Source organism: Oryctolagus cuniculus, chromosome 19, assembly GCF_964237555.1.
Source record: "Oryctolagus cuniculus chromosome 19, mOryCun1.1, whole genome shotgun sequence".
NCBI classification, from domain to species: Eukaryota; Metazoa; Chordata; class Mammalia; order Lagomorpha; family Leporidae; genus Oryctolagus; species Oryctolagus cuniculus.
Window position 1 is genome coordinate 34,734,158 of NC_091450.1, and position 26,570 is coordinate 34,760,727.

General features: G+C 42.3%; 2 pseudogenes; one reads left to right on the forward strand and one right to left on the reverse strand.

Moving 5' to 3' along the window:
- Window positions 1-6,904: 6,904 nt before the first annotated feature.
- On the reverse strand, window positions 6,905-10,882 carry LOC138846885 (histone acetyltransferase KAT2B pseudogene; annotated as a pseudogene).
- A 1,995-nt stretch (window positions 10,883-12,877) lies between these two features.
- LOC138846886 (SERPINE1 mRNA-binding protein 1-like) lies at window positions 12,878-24,885 on the forward strand (annotated as a pseudogene).
- The last annotated feature ends 1,685 nt before the right edge of the window (window positions 24,886-26,570 follow it).

Below are 26,570 nucleotides of genomic sequence, written 5' to 3' on the forward strand. Positions count from 1 at the left end.
ACAGAGAGCTGGATCAGGAGTAGAGTAGACGGGACTCTAACTGGCACCCATATAGAAAGCTGGCATTGCAGGCGGCAGCTTTACCCACTACACCACAGTGCTGGCCATGATAGATCTCTTGTTATCAGAAGGGGGGCTAGGGTCACCTCTGTTCATTAGATCACACCCTCACTTCCTCTCTTCCCAGAGAGTTAGTGCCCAGGTATTAGCCCTCAGTGGTTGTTTTACTCACCTGTGATTCCACATGGACTATACAAAGATCTGTGCAGTTCTCAGTGTGAGCCCCAAATCCTGCTACAGTGACCCATCCCAGGCAATCAGGGAGCTCTGAGCATGTGGAGTTGCTCACAATGATTGCCCAATACCCAGCTACACTCTGTGCCCTCTCATGCAGTCATGTGTTTTCACAGTCTCAGCACTCAGGGCTCCCACAATCATGAGGTGTCAAAAGTCCACTCTGCATCACTAGCCTGCCCAATCCTCAGAGTGTCTAAGAGTTTCCCAGAGCCTGCTGCCTGTGGGTGCTCTGCCTAGGCAGATTGAGCCCAGTAGCCTGGTGCTTGTGATTTCTTGAGAGGTTAAGGGCACTTCACAGTTTGTGACAGCCCCTGTCAATCCTCCCAGCCAGACTCATAATCAGTGGGGAATGAAGATTTTTTTTCCCCCTGGTAAAATCTCTTGATCTCATGTATGCACAGTACCTGCTGGCTGCAACCCTACTCATTTCTCAATCATACTGGGTGTATACAAGAGTCTGCAGGTGGTACTAATGCCAGAATGGCTCCTTTTCCAAGCCCATTGCCAGGAGGGTGCAGCAGAGCTGCTGAGGATTACTCTGCTAACAAAATGGAAACTATCTCCACCAGTTGCTGAGTGTGCACACAAGTCCTGCAGCAGTTGCTACCTACTTCTGTGCAAAATGGTTCCCACCCTCTCACAGCCATTTGTTAGGTGCCATTTGTGGCAAGGGATAGGGAGAGAGACATGTCCCATTTCTTTTTCTCTGGGTGAGCAAGCTCCCTGTTCCCTTTGGGGCTCTCTGCCTACTCAAAGACAGTGTAGTTCACTAGACTCTCCCTCCAGCTATATCAGTAGTGGCATGGGGGCCACTGCAATGTGATCTCATCTTGCTTTTCAAAGCTGATGTTTACTCCAACTCAGGGCTGCTGTGTCCTTTATTGTGTCTTCTCATTGCTGCAATTCTGCACCTTCCACACAGATACATGGCATCGCTCCTGCTTCTGCAGAATCTCCACTGCAGCTTTTCCTGAAACTTTCTCCTGAGAATGCACTCTCTCTACTTTTTTTTTTTACAGGCAGAGTGGACAGTGTGGGAGAGAGAGACAGAGAGAAAGGTCTTCCTTTGCCATTGGTTCACCCTCCAATGGCTGCCGCGGCCAGCATGCTGTGGCCAGCACATGGCACTGATCCAAAGGCAGGAGCCAGGTGCTTCTCCTGGTCTCCCATGTGGGTGCAGGGCCCAAGCACTTGGGCCATCCTCCACTGCACTCCTGGGCCATAGGAGAGAGTTGGCCTGGAAGAGGGGCAACTGGGACAGAATCCGGTGCCCCAACAGGGACTAGAACCTGATGTGCCAGTGCTGCTAGGCAGAGGATTAGCCTATTGAGCTGCAGCGCTGGCCTCGCTTTTTTTTTTTTTTTTTTTTTTTTTTTTTTTTTTACTATTTTCGCCTAGCCTAGAGCAGACCACCCTGTCACTATTCTACCATCTTGGAGTCCCTACAATGAATTTTTTTTAAAAAGAATCCTTTGAAAGAAAGAGAGTTACCAAATCTCCCAGCTCAGAGTGGGTGGGGGCTGGGCTTCCCTTATCTCCTTTCTCAGTCACTGTTACCTGAGGTATCCCTTGTGTTTTCTCCCTGAAATTTGCAGTGGAAACAGGTTCCAGTCATCAAGTTCTCAGTAGTACTTCCAATTCAGTATCTTCACAGCCTCTTAGTTTCAATTTTCCCATTGAATGCCACCTTCCAGGCATTCTGGTGCTGCACTGAGTTCAGTCCTCCATCTGGTGATGCAGCCTCCACTGTCTCCCAGAAGCTAAGCCACTCTGGCTACTGTCACTCTGTATGGAATTGCTAAAACCTGTGACATGTGCTTTCCCAGGAAGACTCCCACTCTGTCATCTCCTCAACTGTCTCAGTGAGAGAGCCACCTTCAAGTTCTGAAAGCAAAACTGCCTTTGATGAAGTGTCTCCTTAGCAGCCTAGTGGGGCTTCCCCTAGACAGGAAGTTTCCTTAGGTTTAGGATGTTACAGCCTTTGAGCATTATTTCTCTTTCAGATATGCTGTATGCTGCACATCTCTGTTGAAGTTCTCATTACTGGTGGTTTCAGGAAGACTTGGCTGATTAACCTACCTCAAAGGTTTCTTTCCATCCCTACCAAGTAAGGCCATGATTTTGGTAGGCTGAGCATATTTTCTTATTTTTCCCTTGCACTTTGACCCATTTTCCCCACTGTTTTCTGCCTTACTGCTGTTTATGAAGCCTTAATTGGTTAGAGATATGAAAGGAGTACATGGAAGGGGTTGTAAAAAGTATCTGGGGGCCGGTGCTGTGGCGTATGGATAAATCCACTGCCTGCAGTGCTGGCATCCCATACAGGTGCTCCCAGTTGCTGCACTTCTGATCCATCTCTCTGCTATGGCCTGGGAAAGCTGTACAAGATGGCCCAAGTCCTTGGGCCCCTGACCCATGTGGGAGACCCAGAGGAAGATCTTGGCTCCTGGCTTCAGATTGGCAGAGCTCCGGCCATTGTGGCCAGTTGGGGAGTAAACCAGTGGATAGAAGACCTCTCTCTCTCTCTCTCTGCCTTTCTTTCTCTCTTTGTGTAACTGACTTTCAAGTAAAATAAATAAATCTTTTAAAAAAATGTATCTGGTGTTTGAACAGACTTTGTCCACATTCAATCTTTTTGAGTAGGATAATCCCTCCCAAAGGAAACCCTTCCATTGGCCCAGCGTCTGTGCAGGCGCAAAACATGTGGTGGTCCATTTACACTAGTTCATAAATGGAATTTGAATTCATGGCCTGAGGACATACTTGAAAAGTCATGTAATAAAAGTAGCATATAATTTACCCTGATCCTCCTAAAACCAAGAAGCTGAAGCCTTAATATCTCACTATCTGTTGAGACCCCTTGCAGATTACCAAATACTACTATTATTCAAAATAAAACAGCAACAGCTCAAATTCTTAAGTCAGGGTCCCCTAGATACCATAGTTATTAGCTTAAGACCAGCATCTGTAAAATTGGTTGCATAAAACAAAACCACTTACCTGTTGACTCAGTGGCCATAAATTATAGCAACTCAGCCAACATCAAATTGCACACTATGAAAAGCTTAAAGCTGTGTGCTAGAAGTTCAAGAGGGTAGGAAAACACCAAGTCACAACAATCATATTACACAATATTGCAGACAACAGGCCACTGCAAATTTCTAAGGATATGGATCTGCATGGCGTGGTCCAAAAAAAAAAAAGCCTCAGTCTCTGAGTATTCCTTTGCTCTTGATACATGACCAATAACAGAATTTCTTCAATGTCCTACAAAACTTCCAATGCCATAAAATCTTAACCAAATATAAAGATCTCTTACATTGGGGAATAACAAGTTTTCAAAATACACATCAAAAGTCTACACTCTAAGACACATTTTTTTATTTTTATTTATTTTTAAACTTTTATTTAGTAAATATAATTTCCAAAGTAAAGTTTATAGATTACAATGGCTTCCCCCATAACTTACCTCCCACCCGCACCCCTCCCTTCTCCTGCTCCCTCTCCCATTCCATTCACATCGAATCATTTTCAATTATCTTTATATACAGAAGATTGATTTAGTGTATATTAAGTAAAAATTTCATCAGTTTGCACCCACACAGAACATAAAGTGTAAAATACTGTTTGAGTACTAGTTATAGCATTAATTCACATTGGACAACACATTAAGGACAATCCCACATGAGGAGTAAGTACACAGTGACTCCTGTTGTTGATTTAACAATTTGAAACTCTTGTTTATGGCATCAGAAATCTCCCGAGGCTCTAGTCATGAGTTGCCAAGGCTATGGAAGCCTCTTGAGTTTGCTGACTTCGATCTTATTTAGACAAGGTCATAGTCAAAGTGGAAGTTCTCTCCTTCCTTCAGAGAAAGGTACCTCCTTCTCTGATGGCCCGTTCTTTCCACTGGAATCTCACTCGCGGAGATCTTTCATTTAAGGTTTTTTTTTTTTTTTTCCAAAGTCTCTTGGCTTTCATGCCTAAAATACTCTCATGGGCTCTTCAGCCAGATCTGAATGCCTTAAGGGCTGATTCTGAGGCCAGAGTGCTGATTAGGACATCTGCCATTCTATGAGTATGCTGTGTATCCCACTTCCCATGTTGGATCATCCTCTCCCTTTTTTATTCTAACAGTTAGTATTCACAAATTTTTTAAAAAGATGAACAATTTCTGAGTGTTTTCTCTTAGGATTAGAGCCAAGGCAAGAATGTATATCTTTTCCACCCTTATTTAACATATTCTTGGAAGTTCTAGCCAATGTTACAGGAAAATAAAAATATAAGAATTTGAATAGAAATTAAGAAATGAAGCTGATGTCCAACTTTGGCCTGTTTAGGTAGAAAATTCTAAGAAACTCATTGTTTAATATCTCTTCAGACTACCAAATAAATCCAGAAAGGTTATAGGATGCAAGACAAAGATACAAAAATCAACTTTCCTGGGGTTGATGTCTAAAGCAGCACATAACGCATTGTTTTGGATGTCCAAATCCCATATTAGAATGTCTAGGTTAAAGTTGAGCTCTGTTTCAGATTCTAGCTTCCATCTAATGTGCAGCCTTGGAAAAAGTAGATGATAGCTTGATTATTTAGGTCCCTCTCACTACCATAGGAGGCCTGGATTAATTGCCTGACTCCTGAATTTTGCTTGCCTCAGCTTCAGCTATTGTAGGCATTTGGTGGAGCAAACTAGCAGATAGAAGATCTCCTTGTTTCTATATCATTGCCTTTCAGATAAATAAAAAATTAAATCAACTTTCTTACTGAACTAAAGATGCAATATCATGAACAATTGCTCAAATAATGAAATACTTGGTATAAATCTCTCAAAAAAAAACATAAGACTTATATGTGGAAAACCATACTATATTGATTAAAAAGATTTAATAACCAATACACAGTTCAATGGAACTGAATATAGAGGTCATAATTAATCCATGTACTTACAACCAACCAATTTTTGACAAAAGTGCCCAGACCATGTGTTACAGAAATGATAATCTCTTCAGTAAATAGTGCTGGCAAAATTGGATGTGTATGTGTGGAAGAATGAAATTAGATCCCTGTCACCATATAAAAAATAATTCAAGATGGATCAAAGACCTAAACTTAAGACCTAAAATTATGAAGTTATTGGAAAAAATGTGGAGGAAACACTTCAAGACATTGGTATAGGCAATGACTTCTTGAAAAAAACCCCAAAGTACAGGCAAAAAAAAAAAAATCAAAACCAAAAAAAAATGGGATTATATCAAGCTCAGAATCTTTTGCACCACAATGGAAACAATAAATAAGGTGAAGGTACCACCTGCAGAATGAAAAAATATTAGCAATATATTTATTTGACAAAGGGTTAATATCCAGAATACATCAGCAACTCATAAAGCTAAACAAACAAACAAACAAAAAAAAACAACTAATCCAGTTAGGAAATGGACAAAGGATATCAACAGACAGTTCTCAAAAAGGAAGAAATATAAATAACTAGCCAATATATGAAAATGGTGCTCAATATTTCTAGGCATCAAGAAAATGCAAGTCAAAGCCAAAATGCAAGTAATAGCCATATTAGAATGGCTATTATCTAAAAGGCAGTGAGAGATAAATGATGTTGAAGAAGTGAAGAAAAGGAAACTCTTAAACATTGTAGATGGGTATGTTAACTAATGCAGTAACTGTGGAAAATAATACGGAGAATTCTGTAAAAAACTGGAAATAGATTCACTATATGATTCAGTTATCCCACTACCCACTATATACCCAAAAGACACAAACACACTGTATTAAAGAGATATCTACATAACCATGTTTATAGCACTGGCCTTAATTTGATTTATTAAAAGCTTGGTAAAAACTGGCGCCGCGGCTCACTAGGCTAATCCTCCACCTTGCGGTGCTGGCACACTGGGTTCTAGTCCCAGTCGGGGCACCAGATTCTGTCCTGGTTGCCCCTCTTCCAGGCCAGCTCTCTGCTGTGGCCAGGGAGTGCAGTGGAGGATGGACAAGTCCTTGGGCCCTGCACCCCATGGGAGACCAGGAGAAGCACCTGGCTCCTGCCATTGGATCAGTGCGGTGCACCGGCTGCAGCGCGCTAACCGAGGCAGCCATTGGAGGGTGAACCAATGGCAAAAGGAAGACCTTTCTCTGTGTGTCTCTCTCTCACTGTCTACTCTGCCTGTCAAAAAATAAAAAAAATCAAATTAATAATAATCATATAGTATTAGAGTATATATTATTGTTATATATTACTATAGTTTTAATTATTTTGTGACTATTTTAAAATTTATTTTACATGAGTAAACTTGAGCATCTTTTATTCGATTATTTATTTATTTGAAAGGTAGAATTACAGACAGTGAGAGGGAGAAACAGAGAGAAAGGTCTTCCGTCCATTGGTTCACTCTCCAATGGCTGCGACAGTCAGAGCTGCGCCAATCCAAAGCCAGGAGCCAGGTGCTTCTTCCCAGTGTCTCATGTGGGTGCAGGGGCCCAAGCACTTAGGCCATCTTTTACTGCTTTCCCAGGCCACAACAGAGAGCTGTATTGGAAGAAGACTAGAACCAGCACCCATATGGAATGCCGGTGCCGCAGGTAGAGAATTAACCTACTGCACCATAGTGCCAGCCCCATCTATCAGCTTTTTAATGATCTCTTTCTACTTTTTAATGATGACAGAAAATTCTGCATATGGTATCTGAGAATTTAGCTCACATTCCGTTAAAGTGGCTCCTTCATAATCCTTAATATAGCCAACATGTTTAGCTTTAGGTATTTTAATTTCTTTGGAGAAACCGTATTTCTTAAAGTACCCAACTGCATATTCATTTGCATATGTGAAGAAGTTCAGGATGTAATGTTTTATATGATATTCTTTCAAATGATTCATCACATGTATTCCATAATCCTTGACTTATTCATTTGAAGTTACAGCACAGAAAACAATCTCTGTGAATCCTTGGGTTGGGAACATATGGAAACATATACCACCAATAACATGGCCATCTTTAATTAAAGTGAGGGTTTTGTGTTTCCGGTCACAGACAAGTCACATGATATACTCTTTTGGCATTCGGGGCAGCTGATGGAAGAACACATTCTGCTGGCCTATCAGCCACATCAGGATCCTCTTGTTTGATTTTTGGTTCAGGGAATTGCCCAGCAGGTGAAATTCAATCCTGTCCCTGTGCTCTTCCAGCCTTGCTGCCTCATCCCTGGCTGAATGGGCTGACAGAAAACTGGTCTCTGGTCCAAGCATTGCTGCAGGGTCCATGATGGTGGACATCACCTCATGGATTAATTCCATTGGAATATCCCCCATTACTCGGGGTTTCTTGGCCTTCTCCAGAACATAAGAGTCATTCATTTTCCTCTTTTCTCCTGGGTTTGCCTCTAGCCCAGAAGAAGCTTTGCAGGCAGGACTGCTACTCCCTCCATTTGGCTGCTCAAATGAAGATGAGTTTGAATTGTAGGAAACTGTCCTGGCCACAGGAGGTGGGTTGATAACTGTTTGGATTCTGGAAGAGGCTGAGAGAAGATCCTGATCCCAGATGGGAGAGTTTTGTCTATAAATTTCTTCTAACATGGACAGAAATTTTGGGAAATCAGTGAGGATCAGAGTTTGTTTCTCAGGAGGCAGTTTGTCTTTTTCCTGTCTTGCTTGTTCCAGGAGTTGTCTCCTCATAACAGTGAAGACTGAGGAAAGCAATATTCTCCCAAACACGTGGGTAGTTTCATACCGAGGTAGACTGTCACAGAACTGTGACACATTGTGGTAACACAGCCACCTTGTGCAGTTCTCTTCATATCCAGAAATATCAACATTGGGAAATCACAGTCTTCATTGAGACAGTGCCACAAATGCCAATTTTTGATGTGGTTTAGGAACATTTTTGCCAACTCAACTATTGTTTGTCTTTCTTTTGATGGCAGGTGACTAAATTTATATTGTACAAAGGTATTCACAGCCTGTTCAATACTAGGCTTTTCAAATAAGGGTTTCTTCTCCAAGGAGCCTTCAGCCACAGGCTTTCCTCTTTGTAAAATAAACTGTCTCAGGAGCTTAAATAGGTAGAAATAACCTTGCATGGTATCTGCATCTTCCTCCTTCTGGACACATGTAAAGAGATGCTCCACATCCAACATTATTCCCGGGAGTCTGTTCATTTCTTCCTCTGACACATTCTCCAGGTGAGAAACATGAGCAGCTAGGGCATGGCTACAACCCTGGCAGGATTCCATTAGACTGATGATTATTTCCTGCAGATGGGCTCTGAGGGGAGTGGGAGAGGGGTTGGGGTTTTTCCAGCCTGCCGGGGTCCAGCCTCGGCAGGTCCAGGGGATTCTGAAGGAGGGGAGGCATTGGCAAAGAAAGGAAATGAAGGGATGCGGTTTAGGTGGCAAGGGAAGGCATCATTTTGCCGTTCCTTCTTATTGCTTTATCTTATGCTCTTTTTACATATACTTTTATTAAGCCTTCTTCCTCCCAAATCTCTCTTCTTTCGGGAAAGAACACACCACAAGTGATCATGTATGCATACCTTTCTTTATTAATCTTGTTTTGTTTCATTTTCCTTTCATGGCCTCATCGTAACCTTTCCACTAACTTTTTCTCTATTCATAGTGGATACGTTAGCTATATGAAACTTGCTTAACTTATCTAAATGTGCTAGACAAAATGTCTAAGATTTTATGTTAATCGATTTATTTTAAAGGGTTAAAACTGTATAGAGAAAGTTCTAATGATTATATCCTATTTTTCTAAAGGTAAACCACACCTCCAACAACTGTTTTTTATAAAACCTACTCCATTGCCTAATGTAAGTGTTCCTTGTTCCTTTGTTCTACATTTCCAAGCAGGGGCATAAGGTCGTAACCTTTGTAAGAATAGTAGTGCTTGTTCATCATTCCATTTGCTGTATTATTAACTACGTACCTCCCAGTCTCATCATATACTCCTGTGTAAGGCAAAGGGGAGGTCTGTGGGAACAAGCACCTGCATGCTCTTTCTGTTCTGTTTTCTCATAAAACTCATTACTAATGTTGCTAATAATATTTTACTCTATACAAATTTTAGGGGATTCCCCTCATTACTCCAGTCACCTCCTGTAACTCATTTTTTTACAAGAAACAACAATTTTGCTTACATTGATATCCTTTATTCTCACACCCAAACCCAATGATTACATCACTATTAAGCCTAATAAAAACAACAGAGAAGATGGCTTCAGTTCAGTCAGGGCCTTCCTGCTTTGCTGAGTTCTGCCTCCTGCAGCTGTGACTTTGTCATACAGCATGGGTGACATCGCCTCAGCCCCCAGCCATTACATTTACAGGACGCCTCAGCCTTGCAGGAGGAGTACACTCCAAGTTTCTCCAGTTTCTTCGCCCGCGGAGCGGAATGCAGCTGTGCCTTTTTCAGGGCGATCTGAGCCGTCCACGGCCTTCCGGTTCTTGGGCCGTGCCAGCCGCAGCCACAGCTGTAGCCAGACCTCAGGAGCCCGAGCGAGCGGCGGTAGCACCCGAGGAGCCCTGCGGCGGCGCGGGCGGCGGCGCAGGGGACTGCGGGAACAGCGGCCCGGGCCCGGCCCCGCCAGCCTCGCACAAGCCGCCCTCCAGCACGACAGGAGGCGCCGAGTGGCAGGCGCCGCCGCCAGGGTCTCCCTCTCGGGTTCTGGTCGTCGGGAGAGCGAGACCCTCCCCGCACGCCCTCCCGCCCCTTCGCCCACCCTCCTCCCTTCCTCTATCCTCCCGGAGCGCCACCAGCCCGGCTCGCCCTGGCCTTGGCCCGCGCGCTGGTGGCGGTGCTGTTCCCTCAGGGAGGAGGGAAGTAGCGGCTCCAATGCCGAGGCCGCCGTCCCTCGGCTCTCCTTCCCCAGCCTCGAAATTCTTTTAACATGTTGAGCACTCTATAATTCTGAGACATTGAGAGTTTTTATTCCTGAAGAAGACTCCACCTGGTCTGATATAAAATGCTATGAAAGAATCGAGATGGATGTAGGTTGTCAAAGAACAAAGGTTGTTTCTTCAAAATAGTGAATCCATGTGTAACTATTTATTTGTGTGTTTGTGTGTGACACATTACAGAGTCCTTGACTCATAGCCCTTTCATGAACAGTTCCCAAAAGGTGATTCTCTCTTAGTGTAAGGGTGACCTTAAGGGTTTTGATCAACCAGGAAGCCTGGACTGGCCATGTTGTCACGGTTCTGCCAGGCCTCTAGCTCCTCCTGCGCTGCTAGGTCTCCACAGTGCTCCATGTCTAAGCTGCAGTATTGTGACCCCAGGGACTATGGAATGAGGCCTCTGATCACTCACTAGGGTGTGATCACTCACTAGGATCATGATTCTTGAGTGCTGCTTTCCTGTGGGCGAGATGGGGGAGCATGAAAGGTGGAGACAGGAGAGAAGACATGGCTGGCTTCACTAGTTGCAGCTTGGCAAGGGATCAAGATGAATGTAAACGGTTTCTTATCCCCAAAGGGTTCCTCAGAGACTTGGTGCCTGAACAGTTGCTGCAATCTGCCCCAGACTCTTCCAACAAAGAAGCCATCATACAAACTCCTTCTCCATGTTAAGTTTCCTCATAGTGCGTCCAAGGAGACTAGTGAAAATGCCAGCTGTGTAGTCTGGGGCAGCTCAGTTGTCATGAGGACATTGGGATCCAGGGCTGTTTCTGTCTGGTATTGCATTACCACTCAATCAGTCAATTCTCAGGTCCCACTGATCTTATTGAAAGGTTAAGAAAGGGCTTGAAGGACTGGCACTGTGGCATAGTAGGTTAAACTGATGCCTGCAATGTTGGCATCCCAAGTGGGTGCCAGTTTGAATGTTAGTTGCCCCACTGCTGGTCCAGCTCCCTGCTAATACACCTGGGAAAGCAGCAGAAGATGGCCCAAATCCTTGGGCCCCTGCCACCCATGTGGAAGTTCTGGGTGAAGCTGGTGCAGCCATTTGGGAAGTGAACCAGTAGAAGGAAGATCCCTTTCTGTCTCCCTGTCACCAACCCCCCTCTGTAATTCTGCAATCCAAATAAATAATCTTTAAAAAAGAGGAAGAGGCTTGGGTTTTATGACATCTAACAGAATCATTGGCTGGATGTAGGGTTTCTCTGAATGTGGTGGAATGAGAAGGCCATGCCAAGATGGCCACAGGCAAGTGAGCGTCATTAACTCAAGAATGATTTCAAAACCCACCTGGCAACAGAGCCTGCCTCACAACAGGCTGTGATTGGTTAGGGCATACACCGCCCCTTGACCAGATTGTCTACCTTGGCTATATAAGCTACTTTACCAACTGAAATAAAGGAGTCTACAGGATGCTCGCCTCTGGCCCACTTTCACCCAGCTCTCAGGGTCTGTGTGGTGACTCTGTGCCTCTTACCCCCACTGCGCTCCTCCTCTCAGAACAAATCCACAGCAACATTTGGCCCCCAATGTGACTGAGAGAGACAGCGTGTTGGACTTGGTGAGGTCCCCCCTTGATTTCAGCAAGTAGGCCCCTCTGTGTTTTGTGTGCTGTTTGGTTCTGTGAGGGTGAGCACAGAACCCCCTCCTGTACCCCTTTCCTTATCGTTGTCCTTGGTCTAAGTGACCCCAGGTTAGGCACACACTGCCCAGAAGCATAACGCCACTTCTCTGCTCCTCCTTTTACTTTTGGTTCATCCGGCAAATTTACGTAAGGGACTGATTATCCCAGAATTGGAAACCAAGTCATCTTCCCTCACTTGAGAGGGGTGATGCTCCGGAGACACCTTGTGGGCATACGGCCTTGACCTAATGAATCAAGGAAGTCTTCCACTTAGCACAGGCCATACTTACGATCTGATACACCACTGTCTGTTCGTCTAACGTAGGGAACCCCTTGCATAATGCCATCAGCCACTGAGGTGCTAGGAATTAGTTTTGTTATGGCAGCAGTGCTGTGGGTGAGTTTCTTTTGGCTAGAATCGGTGTGGTTGCCGCTATTAAGTGCTCAAACATGGGAAACATATCACCCTCTCAGAAACCCACACAGATTACCAAACATAATGAATCTGTGAGTGATAAGAGCCTGTCACTCCAGGCCTTTGCCTCACAGGCAAGAGTTGATGACTTAGGGAGAGAGAGCTCCCATAGTGAAAATGACATGACAGCAGACAACGCAACAATGCCTAGTCAGCAACTCCCCAAATATCCATGGAATGAACTTAGATGACCTTGAGGCAATAACCCATGTGAGGTCATCCCATCTGCACCTAGTGAGAACCCTCACACTTGTGGCAGTCCCCGGGTACCCCAGGCTCTCAGGGCAGCTGCTAGACCCTTTCCCACCCACATGTTTTCCATTAATGTAGGAGTGGATGCAGAATTCAGGCCTTGGATTCCAATACCTACAGATGACCTTACTATGCTAAAAAAGGCTTCTCAAGAGTAAGATCCTGACTCTCCCTGCTTTGAACAGGCGCTCACACAATGGGCAGTGAATCTTCAAACTCATTTTGAGTGGATTACACTGCTCAAAGCATATTTGTCAAGACCACAGTTCAGTTCTTACTGTGGAAAGCCTCCTATGAGGAAGAGGATGAAACCGTGGTGAGGAATAATGGCTGCCTATGGAATAGCAGTAACCTTTGATATGCTTAGAGGCCACGGCACCTACAAATATTCTCATGAACAGGCCTGCATTGGAGTAGTTACCTATTTTGATCAGGTCAGAGATTTGGCACTTAGAGCCTTAAAAAATATAAATCCTCCTAAATATAGTCAGCTCTTTAGAAACCTAGTTCAAGGCCCAGGTGAATGGTTCCTCAATTTCCTTGCCAGAGTCTTGGAGGCAGTAGAGAAAATATTACTGCTTGGCCTGATCAAGACAATCTGGTCAAACAATTAGCTTGGGGAAGTGCTACCAAAGAGGCAAAAGCTCCAATTGCCCCAGTCCGTAATGAAGACCTTTCTAAATGGATAGTAGCTACAAAGGAGGTAAACCCTGCTGATACATCAATACAGGCCTTAAATGTGGCCATTAACAAACTGAACACAAGGAAGTCTAATGACCCTCCAGTTTGTTGGGGATGTCAGGAAACAGGACACCTATGGCAAAACTGCCCAAACACTGACAGATGGGGCAAGCCCAAAATGCTGTGTCCCAGATGTAAAAAAGGCTTTCATTGGGCAAATGATTGCAAAACCAAGCCTTTAAACTCCCAGTGGGGTGGCCCTCAGCCCAAGTAAGAGGGAGTCCCACCACCATTAACTGGTCAATGCCTATCTTCAATTTGAGGCCAAAATGGACCCTATACTTAGATTACATTGCTTTTGTGGGTTTAATTGATATGGGGGTGGATGCCACTATCTTAAAAGCTAGGGACATAAGAAAAATGCAACATTGGAAGACAGCACCTGGGCCTGACCTCCAAGGCATTGGAGGATTAAAATCAGCTGATCAGGTCATCAAGCCAGTAATGTGGTGAGATGACAGTGTGGTGAGATGGTTCCATACAGGAACCATCTTTCTACTAATTGCTGAGCTTTCCACAAGCTTTCAGGGGAGACATGTGCTCTCACAAATGCAAGTGGTCCTTACTACAGATCACAAATCTCCACAAGCCAACAGCTTTAATGGAGAGCCTACAAGTAAGATTCACCCCCAATTCTAGGGGCCACTGCTCACCTCATACAAAAACCAGGCCCAATCCCCATTAAATGTAAAAGAACAGGAAACACCTGGGTAGAGAGAGCAGTGGCCAATATTACAACCCAAATCTGTAGGTATTGGAATTGGTACAGGAACAATTGGAAAAGGGACACATAGAGCCCTCCACTAGCCCTCACAACACACCCATTTTTGTGATAGCAAAGAAACAGGGAAAATATAGGCTACTATAGGATTTGAGAGCCATAAACAAAATCATAAAAAAGATGGGAACATTCCAGGCTGGCATTCCCCATCCAGGGGCCATTCCTAACAGATTCCACATAGTTACCATTGATATTAAAGATTGCTTTTTCCATTCCCATCGCAGAGGAGGATAAGGCCTGTTTTGCCTTTACAGTATGGGAGCCCAATTTCTAGCTCCTCACAAAAAGATTTCAGTAGACAGTACTCCCACAAGGCATGAAAAATTGCCCTGCCATTTGTCAAAAATATGTTTCTCATGCAACCAGCACACCTAAAGGTCAGTTCTTGGTCATACATTATCAGGATGATATCTTACTTGCTCAGGAGAATGTGATGACTCTGAAGGCCTAAGTCAGACAGTAATAAATTTACAATTCCTGGGTTTGTCTATTGCCACAGAAAAGGTACAATATTTTCCTCCTTTTCAATTCCTGGGTTATCAAATCTCCTCCCATATATTTCCAATGGGTCCAAATCTAAAAGTCAAGCATAAATATTCACTTAATGAACTTCAGCAACTATGCGGCCAACTCAATTGGTTGAAGCCCTTCCTTCCCTTAACACCCGCAGAGCTTAAATCACTATTTGACTTACTAAGGGGAACAGCCCTCCCTCAAAAATCACATTGACATCAGCAGCCAAATCCACTATAGAAAAGATCAACACCCAGTTGTCAAATTTAAAAACCCTTAGATATGAACCTTGGGTGCCTCTATTTGCCATAATCGTATCTACCCTCAAGGCCCCATTAGATACTGGGTTACCTGGCATGATTTTCCAAGGCAATGAAAAGGTTGATCATCTTATCTCCTGCAATACAGCTTCCATTGGATACCTACAACAAGCCCATATTCTACACCAAAAATTTCATATGTCAGCAAGCAACATAAAATTGCTTTTTCCAGAGCTAACAATGATCCAATGCAAACACCTAGTGCGCTCTTGCAAGAATTGTATCCCCCTCACCCCGTTAGGCCCACTGCAACAAGCAGGGTGAACTCTCAAGGCCTTGCTCCTAATAAGCTCTGGCAAGTGGACATCACCCACATTAACTCCTTTGTTAAACTTAAGTTTGTCCATGTGGTGGTAGATACTTATTCAAAGGCTGTATTTGCAACAGCCCAATCTAGAGAAAAGGCTAGTAATGTGATAAAGGCTCTCAAGTCATCCATGTGGGTCTTCAGTATCCCTTGGACCATAAAGACATAATGGGTCACCATATACATCACAGGAATTTAATTCCTTCCTGAGGTCCTGGAACATACAGTGCCACAGGTATCCCATACAACCCACAGGGACAGGCAATCATTGAAACAACTCATAGGACTATTAAATATCTCTTACAAAGACAGAAAAACAATCTCATGCCCCCAGACACACCGTTTGCTTTGACTGAGGTTCTTTTCACTATCAATTTTCTTACTTTTGGTTCCCAAAGTGTCAGCCCAGCTTATAAACACTGGAGATCCTTTCCATCCCAGATCCCAGCCCCTATGTTTAGGTGGAAAGATCCCCTGATAAGAGAATGGAAGAGACCACACTCTCTGCTAACCAAGGGCCTAGGATATGCTTGTGTCTTTCCAGAGAATGTGGGACAGCACATTTGGGTACCAACCAGAAACATCAAGCCTGCAACTGACAGTCAACCAGAACCAGCTGAACAAGATTGAGAGTCTGTCTTGTTAGTGGATGCACCTACTACCAATTGTCAAGCTGCCGCTCTATCATCCTACCCTGAGGAACTGCTCATAGCCACATTCTCTACTGCTTTATACTCTACTAACTCTGGTCAGCCACTCAAATGGCCCACAGCCTGTGTGCAGTCACTCTGTTCCTGATTACCATTGTTCCTCATTCCTACCCCCATCTGAGCAAGCACTCCTGTGGTCTCCCATTTTGAGGGCTGGTTAGTCAATTATGGGTAAGATCCCCTGGGGGACAACCTAAGACAGGCACAGCCACATACAGAGACCACATGGAAACAGAGTCAACAATGATATGACAAAGGATCATGCCTCCTGTTGCTCAAAAATAAATGAAAAGGGGGAAATGTGGTGGAATAAGGCCATGCCAAGATGGCCACAGGCAAGTGAGCATCAGTTACTCAAGAATGATTTCAAAACCCACCTGGCAATGGAGCCTGCCGCTCAACAGGCTGTGATTGGTTAGGGCATAAACCACCCCTTGACTGGATTGTCTGCCTCAACTATATAAGCTACTGTACTAACTGAAATAAATGAGTCTGTGGGCTGCTCGCCTCTGGCCAGCTTTCACCTGACTCCTGGAGTCTGTGTGGTAACTCTGTGCCCCTTACCCCCACTGCACTCCTCCTCTCAGAAATAATCCACAGCAACATCTGAAGTAGACTTTTAATTTTAGTAGCATCTTTGGTTTCTCGTATTTTGTGAGTGTTGACAGATACGAGCTATGTGACAAAGAAAAACTGGAAGATTTGGGGCAAGATAATCTCCCATCTCAGAATTCTATTACTGTGATGCTCTCTAAATCCCCTCCAAGCCTGAATGCTCAGTGGGTCTTGGACTTGCTACACACAATGATCCTGAGGTTATTCATTTTTTATCTGAAAGGCAGAGTTAAACACACACACAGAGAGAGAGAGAGAGAGAGAGAGAGAGAGAAGCAATCTTTACCTGCTGGTTTACTCTCCAAATGGTCTCAATGGCTGGAGCTGGGCCAGTCAAAAGCCAGAAGCCAGGAGCTTCTTCTGGGTCTCCCTCATGGGTGCAGTACTTGGGCCATCCTCCATTGCTTTCTCATGTACATTAACAGGGACCTGGATCAGAAGTGGAGCATCTGGGACTTGAACTGGCACCCATATGGGATGCTGGTGTCACTGGCAGAAGCTTTACTGACACAGCCTAACCTTTTTAAGAAATATTTTTATTTTATTTTAAAGGCAGAGACAGAAATTTTTATCTGCTGGGTTATCCACAAATACCCACAAAATCCAGGGCTGGACCAGGCTAAATCCAGAAGCATGGAACTCCACCTGGGTATGCTATGTGGGTGGTAGGAATGGAGTCATCATTTGCTGCCTCCCAACATGCACATTAGCAGGATGTTGAAGTGGAGTCGGATTAGCCAGGACTTTTGAACCATAAATGCAAGTGGAGATCATTATACTTAGTAAAATAAGCAAGTCCTCAAAAGACAAATATCAGATTTTTCCTGATTTCTGGTAATTAATATACAGAGTACAAAACAATATAATGTATATGAGTAATGTTGACATTTTAGGATTTGATTTTTAAAAAAGATTTATTTGAAAGGCAGAGATACAGAGAGGAGAGAGGGAGAGGGGGAGAGAAAGAGAGGGAAAGAGTGAGTAAGAGAGAGAACCTTCCATCCACTGGTTCACTCCCCAAGTGGTTGCAACAGCAGGGGTTGGAACAGGCCAAAGCTAGGAGTCTGGAGCTTCTTCTGGGTCTCCCACATGGGTGGCAGAGGCCCAAGAACTCAGCCATCCACTGCCCTCCCAAGCACATCAGCAAGGAGCTAGATCAGTAGTAGAGCAGCCAGGATTTGAACTGGTACCCATATGGGATGCTGGCACTGCAAGCAGCAGCTTAGCCTTCTATGCCACAATCCTGGCCCTCATAGATTTGATTATTATTTATAGTCCTATATTCCTTGTCTATACTCCTGAGGAACAGTGGTTATTCTGCTTACTACTTGTTGAGCCTTTTATTTAGTGGATGATTAAGCTTGTGATTATAAAGTAAATTGAAAGTTTGTCATAGCAAACCTTAAAATATGAAAGGAATATGAAGGGGGAGTGTGGATGGAAGTATCATTACGCTCTTAAAACCATATATATGAAAAACATGAAATTTGTTGCCTGTCCTTCAAGTTAATTTTTAAAAAGAGTTATCTATTCATACACCACTGATTCTCTTGAATTGCTGTTGCCATACATTTTCCATATGGCACCAATTATTTCACCATTCTTCCACTTGAGTTGTACCATCAATGTGGAGTTTTCTCTGTATTTTCAGAATTCATGTTGCATTACGAGCTCTTTTGAATTGTTGCCTTATACATCCTAGCACCTCAAACTACATCCTGTTCAGATATGTTGTAATAAGTTAATATGAGTTTATTTTAAGGCAAAAATATCAAAATTTATGCACTGTTTTTGTAGTATGCATATCCCACCAATGTTCTGAAGACCCCTTTTATTATTATGGTTTCTCTCTGCATAGTGGACTTAGAGTGTATTGAGAACTTTGCCTTTTTCATGTCAAGATATAGCATATTTCAAGCACTTGGTTGGAATTCAGCATTGATGTATGAGTGACAGATGGGAACTCCTTGCAATTGATATCTCAGAAATAATCATCAAAGTTAAAAAAAAGCTTAATTCATACAATTTGTGTGTGTGTGATTTTCAAAACTGTTTTTGAGAAACAGACAGAGAGTGCTCCCATAAACTGGTTCATTCCCCAAATATTTGCAATGGCTGCAGCTGAGTCAAACATTTGAGAATCACTTTTATTTCACTTTCCCTGATATGAAGATATTCTTGATAGACTTGAAAATGCAAACTTATGCTTTTCACAGGAATTTCTAATCTACTATAGATTCTTAATGTTTGGTTTATGGTGTTTTTGCCTTGAAGAAAGTTTTGATTTATGTGACTCAGATTTTATTTTATTTCTTTTGTGTCTTCTAGATTTTATGACTTCCTTTGTAAAGGTTTATTTATGGGCCATATTGTGGCAAGCAGACCAAGCTACTACCCACAAAGCCAGCATCTAGTATTTTCCCAGTCACAGAGGGGAGGGTAGTTACTGGAGTGAATTCAGTGGGTTCCTTTCCTTAGCCCAGTAAAGAAAAAAAAGCCTGGAAACAATGGCAAGTGAGTGGAAACTTTATTGCTTATTTGTTTTGCAAGTGAAAGTGAGCAGCTCATCTGAGAGGTGAGATGGAGTGCCAGAGTGGGACACCGCTTTTCCACAAGTGCACTGGGTTTTTAAGAATTTACTATTTTCTTATTGGGTCATCTTATGGGCTTTCCCATTGGATAGGGGTTTCACATACTGTATCCTCATTGGCTTGGGGCCCATAGTAATAGTGGGATTTTTGTTGGTGACAGTCTGAATGGGAATTTCTAAATGCTTTTTTTTTTCTTTTTTTTTAACTTTTATTTAGCAAATATAAATTTCCAAAGTACAGCTTATGAATTACAATGGCTTTTTTCCCCCCATAACTTCCCTCCCACCCACAACCCTCCCAACTCCGGCTCCCTCTCCCATTCCATTCACATCAAGATTCATTTTCAATTCTCTTTATATACAGATCAATTTAGTATATATTAAGTAAAGATTTCAACAGTTTGCCCCACACAGAACATAAAGTGTAAAATACTGTTTGAGTACTAGTTATAGCATTATTTTACATTGAACAACACATAAAGGACAGAGATCCTACATGAGGAGTATGTTGGAATACGAGTATCTGGTTTGCATAGGAAGTCTTAAGTCAAAAGACTTAAGAATTAAAAGAATTCTCAGAAAAGTTCTCAGATGTACAAACATCTTTTATATTTATTTACATTTTAAAACTGTCCTGAATGAACTTGGTGGAAGGCAGGTCAGTCTTCCTAGCTTTACAATACCTTCCAATCTCTCTTTTTATTTATTTATTTATTTATTTATTTATTTTTAACTTTTATTTAATGAATATAAATTTCCAAAGTACGATTTATGGATTACAATGGCTTCCCCTACATACCGTCCTTCCCACCCACAACCCTCCCCTTTCCCACTCCCTCTCCCCTTCCATTCACATCAAGATTCATTTTTGATTATCTTAATATACAGAAGATCAGCTTAGTATACATTAAGTATGTATTTCAACAGTTTGCTCCCACACAGAAACATAAAGTGAAAAATAATAGATGATTTTTTTTTAAATGATGATGAAATCAGATCAGACCTATTGTCATGTTTAATCCCAGTGAGAGTCAAGTTGGGAATTGATAATTTCTTTTTTTTTTCAATAGAATAGAATTGAATATAGAATTGAAACACCAGAAATCAACCCAAACATCTACAGCCAACTTATATTTGATCAAGGATCTAAAACTAATTCCTGGAGCAAGGACAGTCTATTCAATAAATGGTGCTGGGAAAATTGGATTTCCACATGCAGAATCATGAAGCAAGACCCCTACCTTACACCTTACACAAAAATCCACTCAACATGGATTAAAGACCTAAATCTACGACCTGACACCATCAAGTTACTAGAGAACATTGGAGAAACCCTTCAGGATATTGGCACAGGCAAAGAATTTCTGGAAAAGACCCGGGAGGCACAGGCAGTCAAAGCCAAAATCAACTATTGGGATTGCATCAAATTGAGAAGTTTCTGTACTGCCAAAGAAACAGTCAGGAGAGTGAAGAGACAACCGACAGAATGGGAAAAAATATTTGCAAACTATGCAACAGATAAAGGGTTAATAATCAGAATCTACAAAGAGATCAAGAAACTCCACAAAAACAAAACCAACAACCCACTTAAGAGATGGGCCAAGGACCTCAATAGCCATTTTTCAAAAGAGGAAATCCAAATGGCCAACAGGCACATGAAAAAATGTTCAAGGTCATTAGCAATCAGGGAAATGCAAATCAAAACCACAATGAGGTTTCACCTCACCCCAGTTAGAATGGCTCACATGCAGAAATCTACCAACAACAGATGCTGGAGAGGATGTGGGGAAAAAGGGACACTAACCCACTGTTGGTGGGAATGCAAACTGGTCAAGCCACTATGGAAGTCAGTCTGGAGATTCCTCAGAAACCTGAAGATAACCCTACCGTTCGACCCAGCCATCCCACTCCTTGGAATTTACCCAAAGGAATTTAAATTGGCAAACAAAAAAGAGGTCTGCACCCTAATGTTTATTGCAGCTCAATTCACAATAGCTAAGACCTGGAACCAACCTAAATGCCCATCAACGATAGACTGGATAAAGAAATTATGGGATATGTACTCTTTAGAATACTATACCGCAGTAAGAAACAATGAAATCCAGTCATTTGCAACAAAATGGAGGAATCTGGAACACATCATGCTAAGTGAAATAAGCCAGTCCCAAAGGGACAAATACCATATGTTCTCCCTGATCGGTGACGACTGACTGAACACCAAGAGGGAAACCTGTTGGAGTGAGGTGGACACTATGGGAAACGGTGGCTTGATCAGCATAGCCCTGACTGTTAATGAACAACTTAATACATTATCCCTCTTAGTAGTTTTTTTTATCTGTTCTACTTAATATGACTGGTTTAGTTCTGTAATTGATGCACAGTTATTCTTAAGTGCTAACTTCCTTTTTTGGTGGCCTCAGCCCTCTCTCTGCTAGTTCTGAGTGAAAAATTGCAACTAGTTTGAAGACATTGCCAAAATCACAGGCTGTAGCACAGGATGCTACAATGGGGAGAGGTATGAGCAAGTCTCAGAGAAAACCACACGTCACAGCCTACAGCCTGCATGCTAAAGACATTCTGCTAAAGCCTGAGAGGCCCACAGATGCCCAGCCCAACTGAACAGACTCACCATTTGGGCACTGGTTCATGTTCTGGCTGCTTCAATTTTCTTTCCTTCATTTTGTTTTTATTAAAACATGTTTGCTTAATTTACAGCAAGCAGAAAATAGGCTGGGTCTTCTTTTGATCCAAACATTGATGTTTTAAAGGTTGTACACAATATTTTTAAAAAGGACATATAAAAATACAATATTAGAAGTTTCCATAAGAAAGAAAATACAACTTTTAACCCCACAACTTTTCCTTTTTCAGAACTGCAAAACTACTGCTAGTAGTTTTATTTTTAAAACTACAGTTTTAAGAAATAGAGAGAGAGAGACAAAGAGAGACAGAGAAGTCTTCCAACTGATGGTTCACTCTCCAGTTGGCTGCGATGACTGGAGCTGTGCTGATTTGAGGCCAGGAGCTACCTCCAGGTCTCCCACATGGGTGCAGGGGCCCAAGCATTTTGTGCCATCTTCTACTGCTTTCCCAGGCCATAGCAGAAAGATGGATTGGAAGTGGAGCAGCAGGGTCTCAAACCAGCACCCATATGGGATGCCAGTGCTTCAGGCCAGGGCATTACCCCACTGTGCCACAGTGCCGGCCCCTAAAACTACAGTGTTAAGTAGACTCCTTCCCCCTGAGCTGGATCATCTTGTGGGAAGTACTGAAGCAGGAGCTCTTAACTCAAGGTGGCCCACGGCAATCTGTGGAGAAAAGCACCGCCGAGCCACAATCAGGGCTGGGCACCTACAGGAAGGCTTCTCTGTGTGGTTACCAACCAAGTAAACCAGTTATTTGACATTGAATCTGATCCATTCCAGATGCTAAAGGAGCAGAGACCAAGAAAAAAAGAAGCTGGCAGAAGGGGGGCTGGGGGTGGGGTGCATTGGAGTCCCCGTGGCCAATAATGCAGCTCAGGCAGAGGCCCAGACCAACTCCAAAGCAGCAGGCAAACAGCCATGGAAAGAGTCCCAGAAAGACCAATAAACTCACTGCCAGGTTGGCCTGGTTGACAAGAAAGAGGAGGTGCAGCCACCTGTGGCGTTCAAGAAAGAAGGAATAAGACATGTTGGAAGAAGACTGATCAACAACTTCAGGGTGAAGGAAAAATCATTGATAGAGGACCAAAAAGGTGACCACCTCTTGAATGGTGATGAAGAAGGGTGAAGAAGCAGGTTTTCTTTTCTTTTAAACCCTGAAAAACTGCTATTTATTTAAAAGGAAACTTTTCAATACAATAAAGAAATGGCAATAGCTGGTACATACATTAAATCAAAATATTTTTGTTAAGCACCAAGTAGCATCATTCTCATTCTTTTCATTAAGAGCACCTTTATTATTAAAAGACTAATACTCCCAATTTCTAGGCAGTACCATCCATATCAGAATTAATTCTCTGGTTTTGAAATGAGAAATTTATTTAGGTTCAGAAGTTTTAGACTTGGGTTCAAATCTTAGCTGTGCCACTTATTAACTTTGTAAATTTGGTTTCAACTCACATTGCCTCATTCTATGGAAAGGAATATATAAGATGAATTTATACCAAAAATCCACTATGATAGTAAATAATATATTTTTTATTATGACTTTGTAATTAATCTGAAAACAACAGAATCAAATCTTATTTTGTGTGTCTATAATTTGTCTACAATTGTACAAAGATGTGCAAAACAGCAATTCCTGGGGCTAGTGTTGAGGTGCAGTGGGTTAAGCTGCCGCCTTTGATGCCACCCTTCCAAATCAGTGCCAGTTCAAGTCCCAGCTGCTCTGCTTCCAATCCAGTTCCCTGCTAACATGCCTTGGAAGACAACAGAGGCTAGCTCAAGTCCCTGGGCCCCTGTTCCCACGTGGCAGACCCAGATGAAGCTCCTGGCTCCTAGTTTTGGTCTGGCCTAGCCCTGGCCATTGCAGCCATCTGAAAAGTGAACAAATGGATGAAGATCTCTCTGTCTCTCTGTCTCTCTGTCTCTGTCTCTCTCTGTCTCTCTCTCCCTGTCTGTAACTCTGCCTTTCAAATAAAATAAATGTTTTTTTTTTTTAAAAAAAAAGACTAATACTTTTAAGTTTTTAATCAAATTTAAAGCTGCCAATCAGAGCTTCTAATTAGCTTGAGATGACTGGGTAAACCTTCTTATAGTGTGAGCAAAAATGACTTATAAAAACTTTGTTTAACTGTAACTGAAGGGATTCACTGGCTTCAGGCTGAGAATCAGTGCTGGGGGCTAAACGCTACCCACAACAGAAAAATGAGTAATGAGTACCACGTATCAATGATAGATGACATATGGTTTCTTCCTAGTCAAAGGACTAATACCTAACTCTAATAGGTCTTGAAGGATTGACCCACAGGGACTGATTCAAATTCTTAACCTTGTTGGCTCAAGGCTGCCTCAGGTCTGCTTCAGAGGGGCATGGATATTAGCAGATGAGAGGTGAGTTTTCTGTTGATACATTTATAATTGACTGACCTGAGGTAGTGGTGGTCTTAGAAGAGGTCAGGAGGCCATGGATTTGGAATGGCCTGGGAGATGGATTTGGTTCTCATGGCAAATGTGAATTTGATAGACACAGTAAAAGCAATAGATCTTTATCACATTACAGTGGTCTAAAGCAGGTAGACAAATGTGGAGGTTGTGGGTCTCACAAATGGGAAACTGTCAAAGATGAATTAACTGACTTTGATTCATCAAATGTGACTCAGGAAACACTTGAAGGTGAAGAACATCCAGTGGCCAACATGGAAAATGGGAAAATGTGAATGGAAGAGGTAAAAGAGAGTACAAAAGAGATTACTTTGGATGAGTGGAAGACAATTCATAAAGACAGGATAAAACTAGAATTTAATATCTGAAAATCAAATCAAGGTGCTGATTGGCAATGAAAGGATTTGTTTTTCATAAATCAAGGTGTGAAGAGGCTCATGCTGAAGATTCTATTATGGCCTATCATTTTTGGAAACCAGCAAATGATATAACATCTTAGCTAGAGATCAACTTTGGAGACTTAGGCCACCTAGAATATGGTGGTAGAAGAGGGCAGAGGTAGACATGGGCATGATGGATGTCATGATGGATGACCTAGTCCAGCAGGACTAAGTCAAGTGTTTCTGTTTCTGATATGAATGACCCAGAGGCATTTCTAGCTATGGCTTAATGGGATGTCCTAACAACCTTAGTTCCTTTGTGGACTTTCCTGTGCAATGCTTTTGCATGCTTAATGATCCCAAAGGACTAAGAAATTAAAAAAAAACAGCCTAAAGATTGAATTTTATCTGTTTTGCAAATGAGTTTCTCTCACTACCCAGAAGTAACAAATATGGTAGTCACTTTTGTACTTAGGAATGTATTAGTAGCAAGGATGTTTTAATAATTTTCATAGATTATGAATTATTCATGGACACTTTTGCATGGCTGCTTGCAAATGTGCATTTCCAAACTTGAAGTGCAGGTGTTAATAGTGTGTAACAGTTTAATAAAAAATTGACTTTGTTGTTTATACATCCAGAAAAATCTTAAAAAGTTAAAGAAATGTGCATAGCATGATTTTATAGCAAAACATGAACATTAACTGCAAACAGTAAATAAATGAAAGCTAGAAATACTATCCAATATATAGCAGTCCTAGAATCAATCCCTCAAACACAATCCACAAGCAGTATCTAAAAACCATTGTCTTGTTCTTCACAGGCAAAATAGGTTTCCAAAACCAAATTTGGAAAGAGTACTCCTCTGAAAGAAATTTTTTCCCCACAATATTACCTAGATCTACAAGTAAACAATCTGAGATTTTAAAAAGATGTTAGCTTCTTACTCTGAAATCAGTTTGGATATGTCAAGTCACTTTTAGTTCCTCAAAGAAATCTTTCAGAGAAATTACAGAAATTATAGATGGTTAAGGATTTTATTTCCTCATTTTTAGTCAGCTACATTGATAACTAAAGCTGAGAGATGACTCTTGCTTAGAACTGATCCTTTTCCTGAAATATTTTAAACTTCACAACACAACCTCACCTAAAATGGGAGTGTTGTCTCTCAGCTTGCCACGCATTAAATAAAACTGAAGTGTGAAAAGCAAGCCTCCCTCATAAATAGGTAGGCACATTTTGATACAAATACACACTCTAAGTGCTATAAGCATCACCATTTAGTTTACACAATGCACACTCTCACACAAACAAAACTTACTTTGAAACAACTTACTTCTAATGGCACTAAGATAATTAGTCAGCAATTCTCATTAAACTTCAGAGTAATTATGTGAGAACATTCTTTCCCCCTTCAAATTGTTTCTGCCATCAATGATCTGCTCAACTTCTAAGGTGAGATTTTTGTATATTCCAAATCTGTACAGAAGCCAGAATAAAAGCAGTGAAGGCTCTGTGTTTCAGCCAAAATCTCAATCACCCTGAAAATGTTGTTTAACCCAGCCGGGGGGGGGGGGGGCAGTCCTACAAGTACTGGGGTTAACAAAAGAACTATTCTAAACTGTGTCATACATAAACTTTTTGAAAGATTTATTTGAAAGTCAGAGTTACACAGAGAGAGAAGGAGAGGTAGAGAGAGAGGTCTTCACTCCCTAATTGGCTACAGTGGCCAGAGCTGCACCAATCTGAAGCCAGGAGCTTCTTCTGGGTCTCCCAAGCAGGTGCAGGGGCCCAAGGATGTGGGCTATCTTCTACTGCTTTCCCAGGCCATAGCAGAGAGCTGGCTTGGAAGTGGAGCAGCCAGGTCTGGAACTGGCACTCATATAGGATGCCAGCACTGCAGGCAGTGGCTTAACCCATTACACCACAGTGCCAGCTCCATAAATAAAATATTAACAGGGGACTAGACATCTTA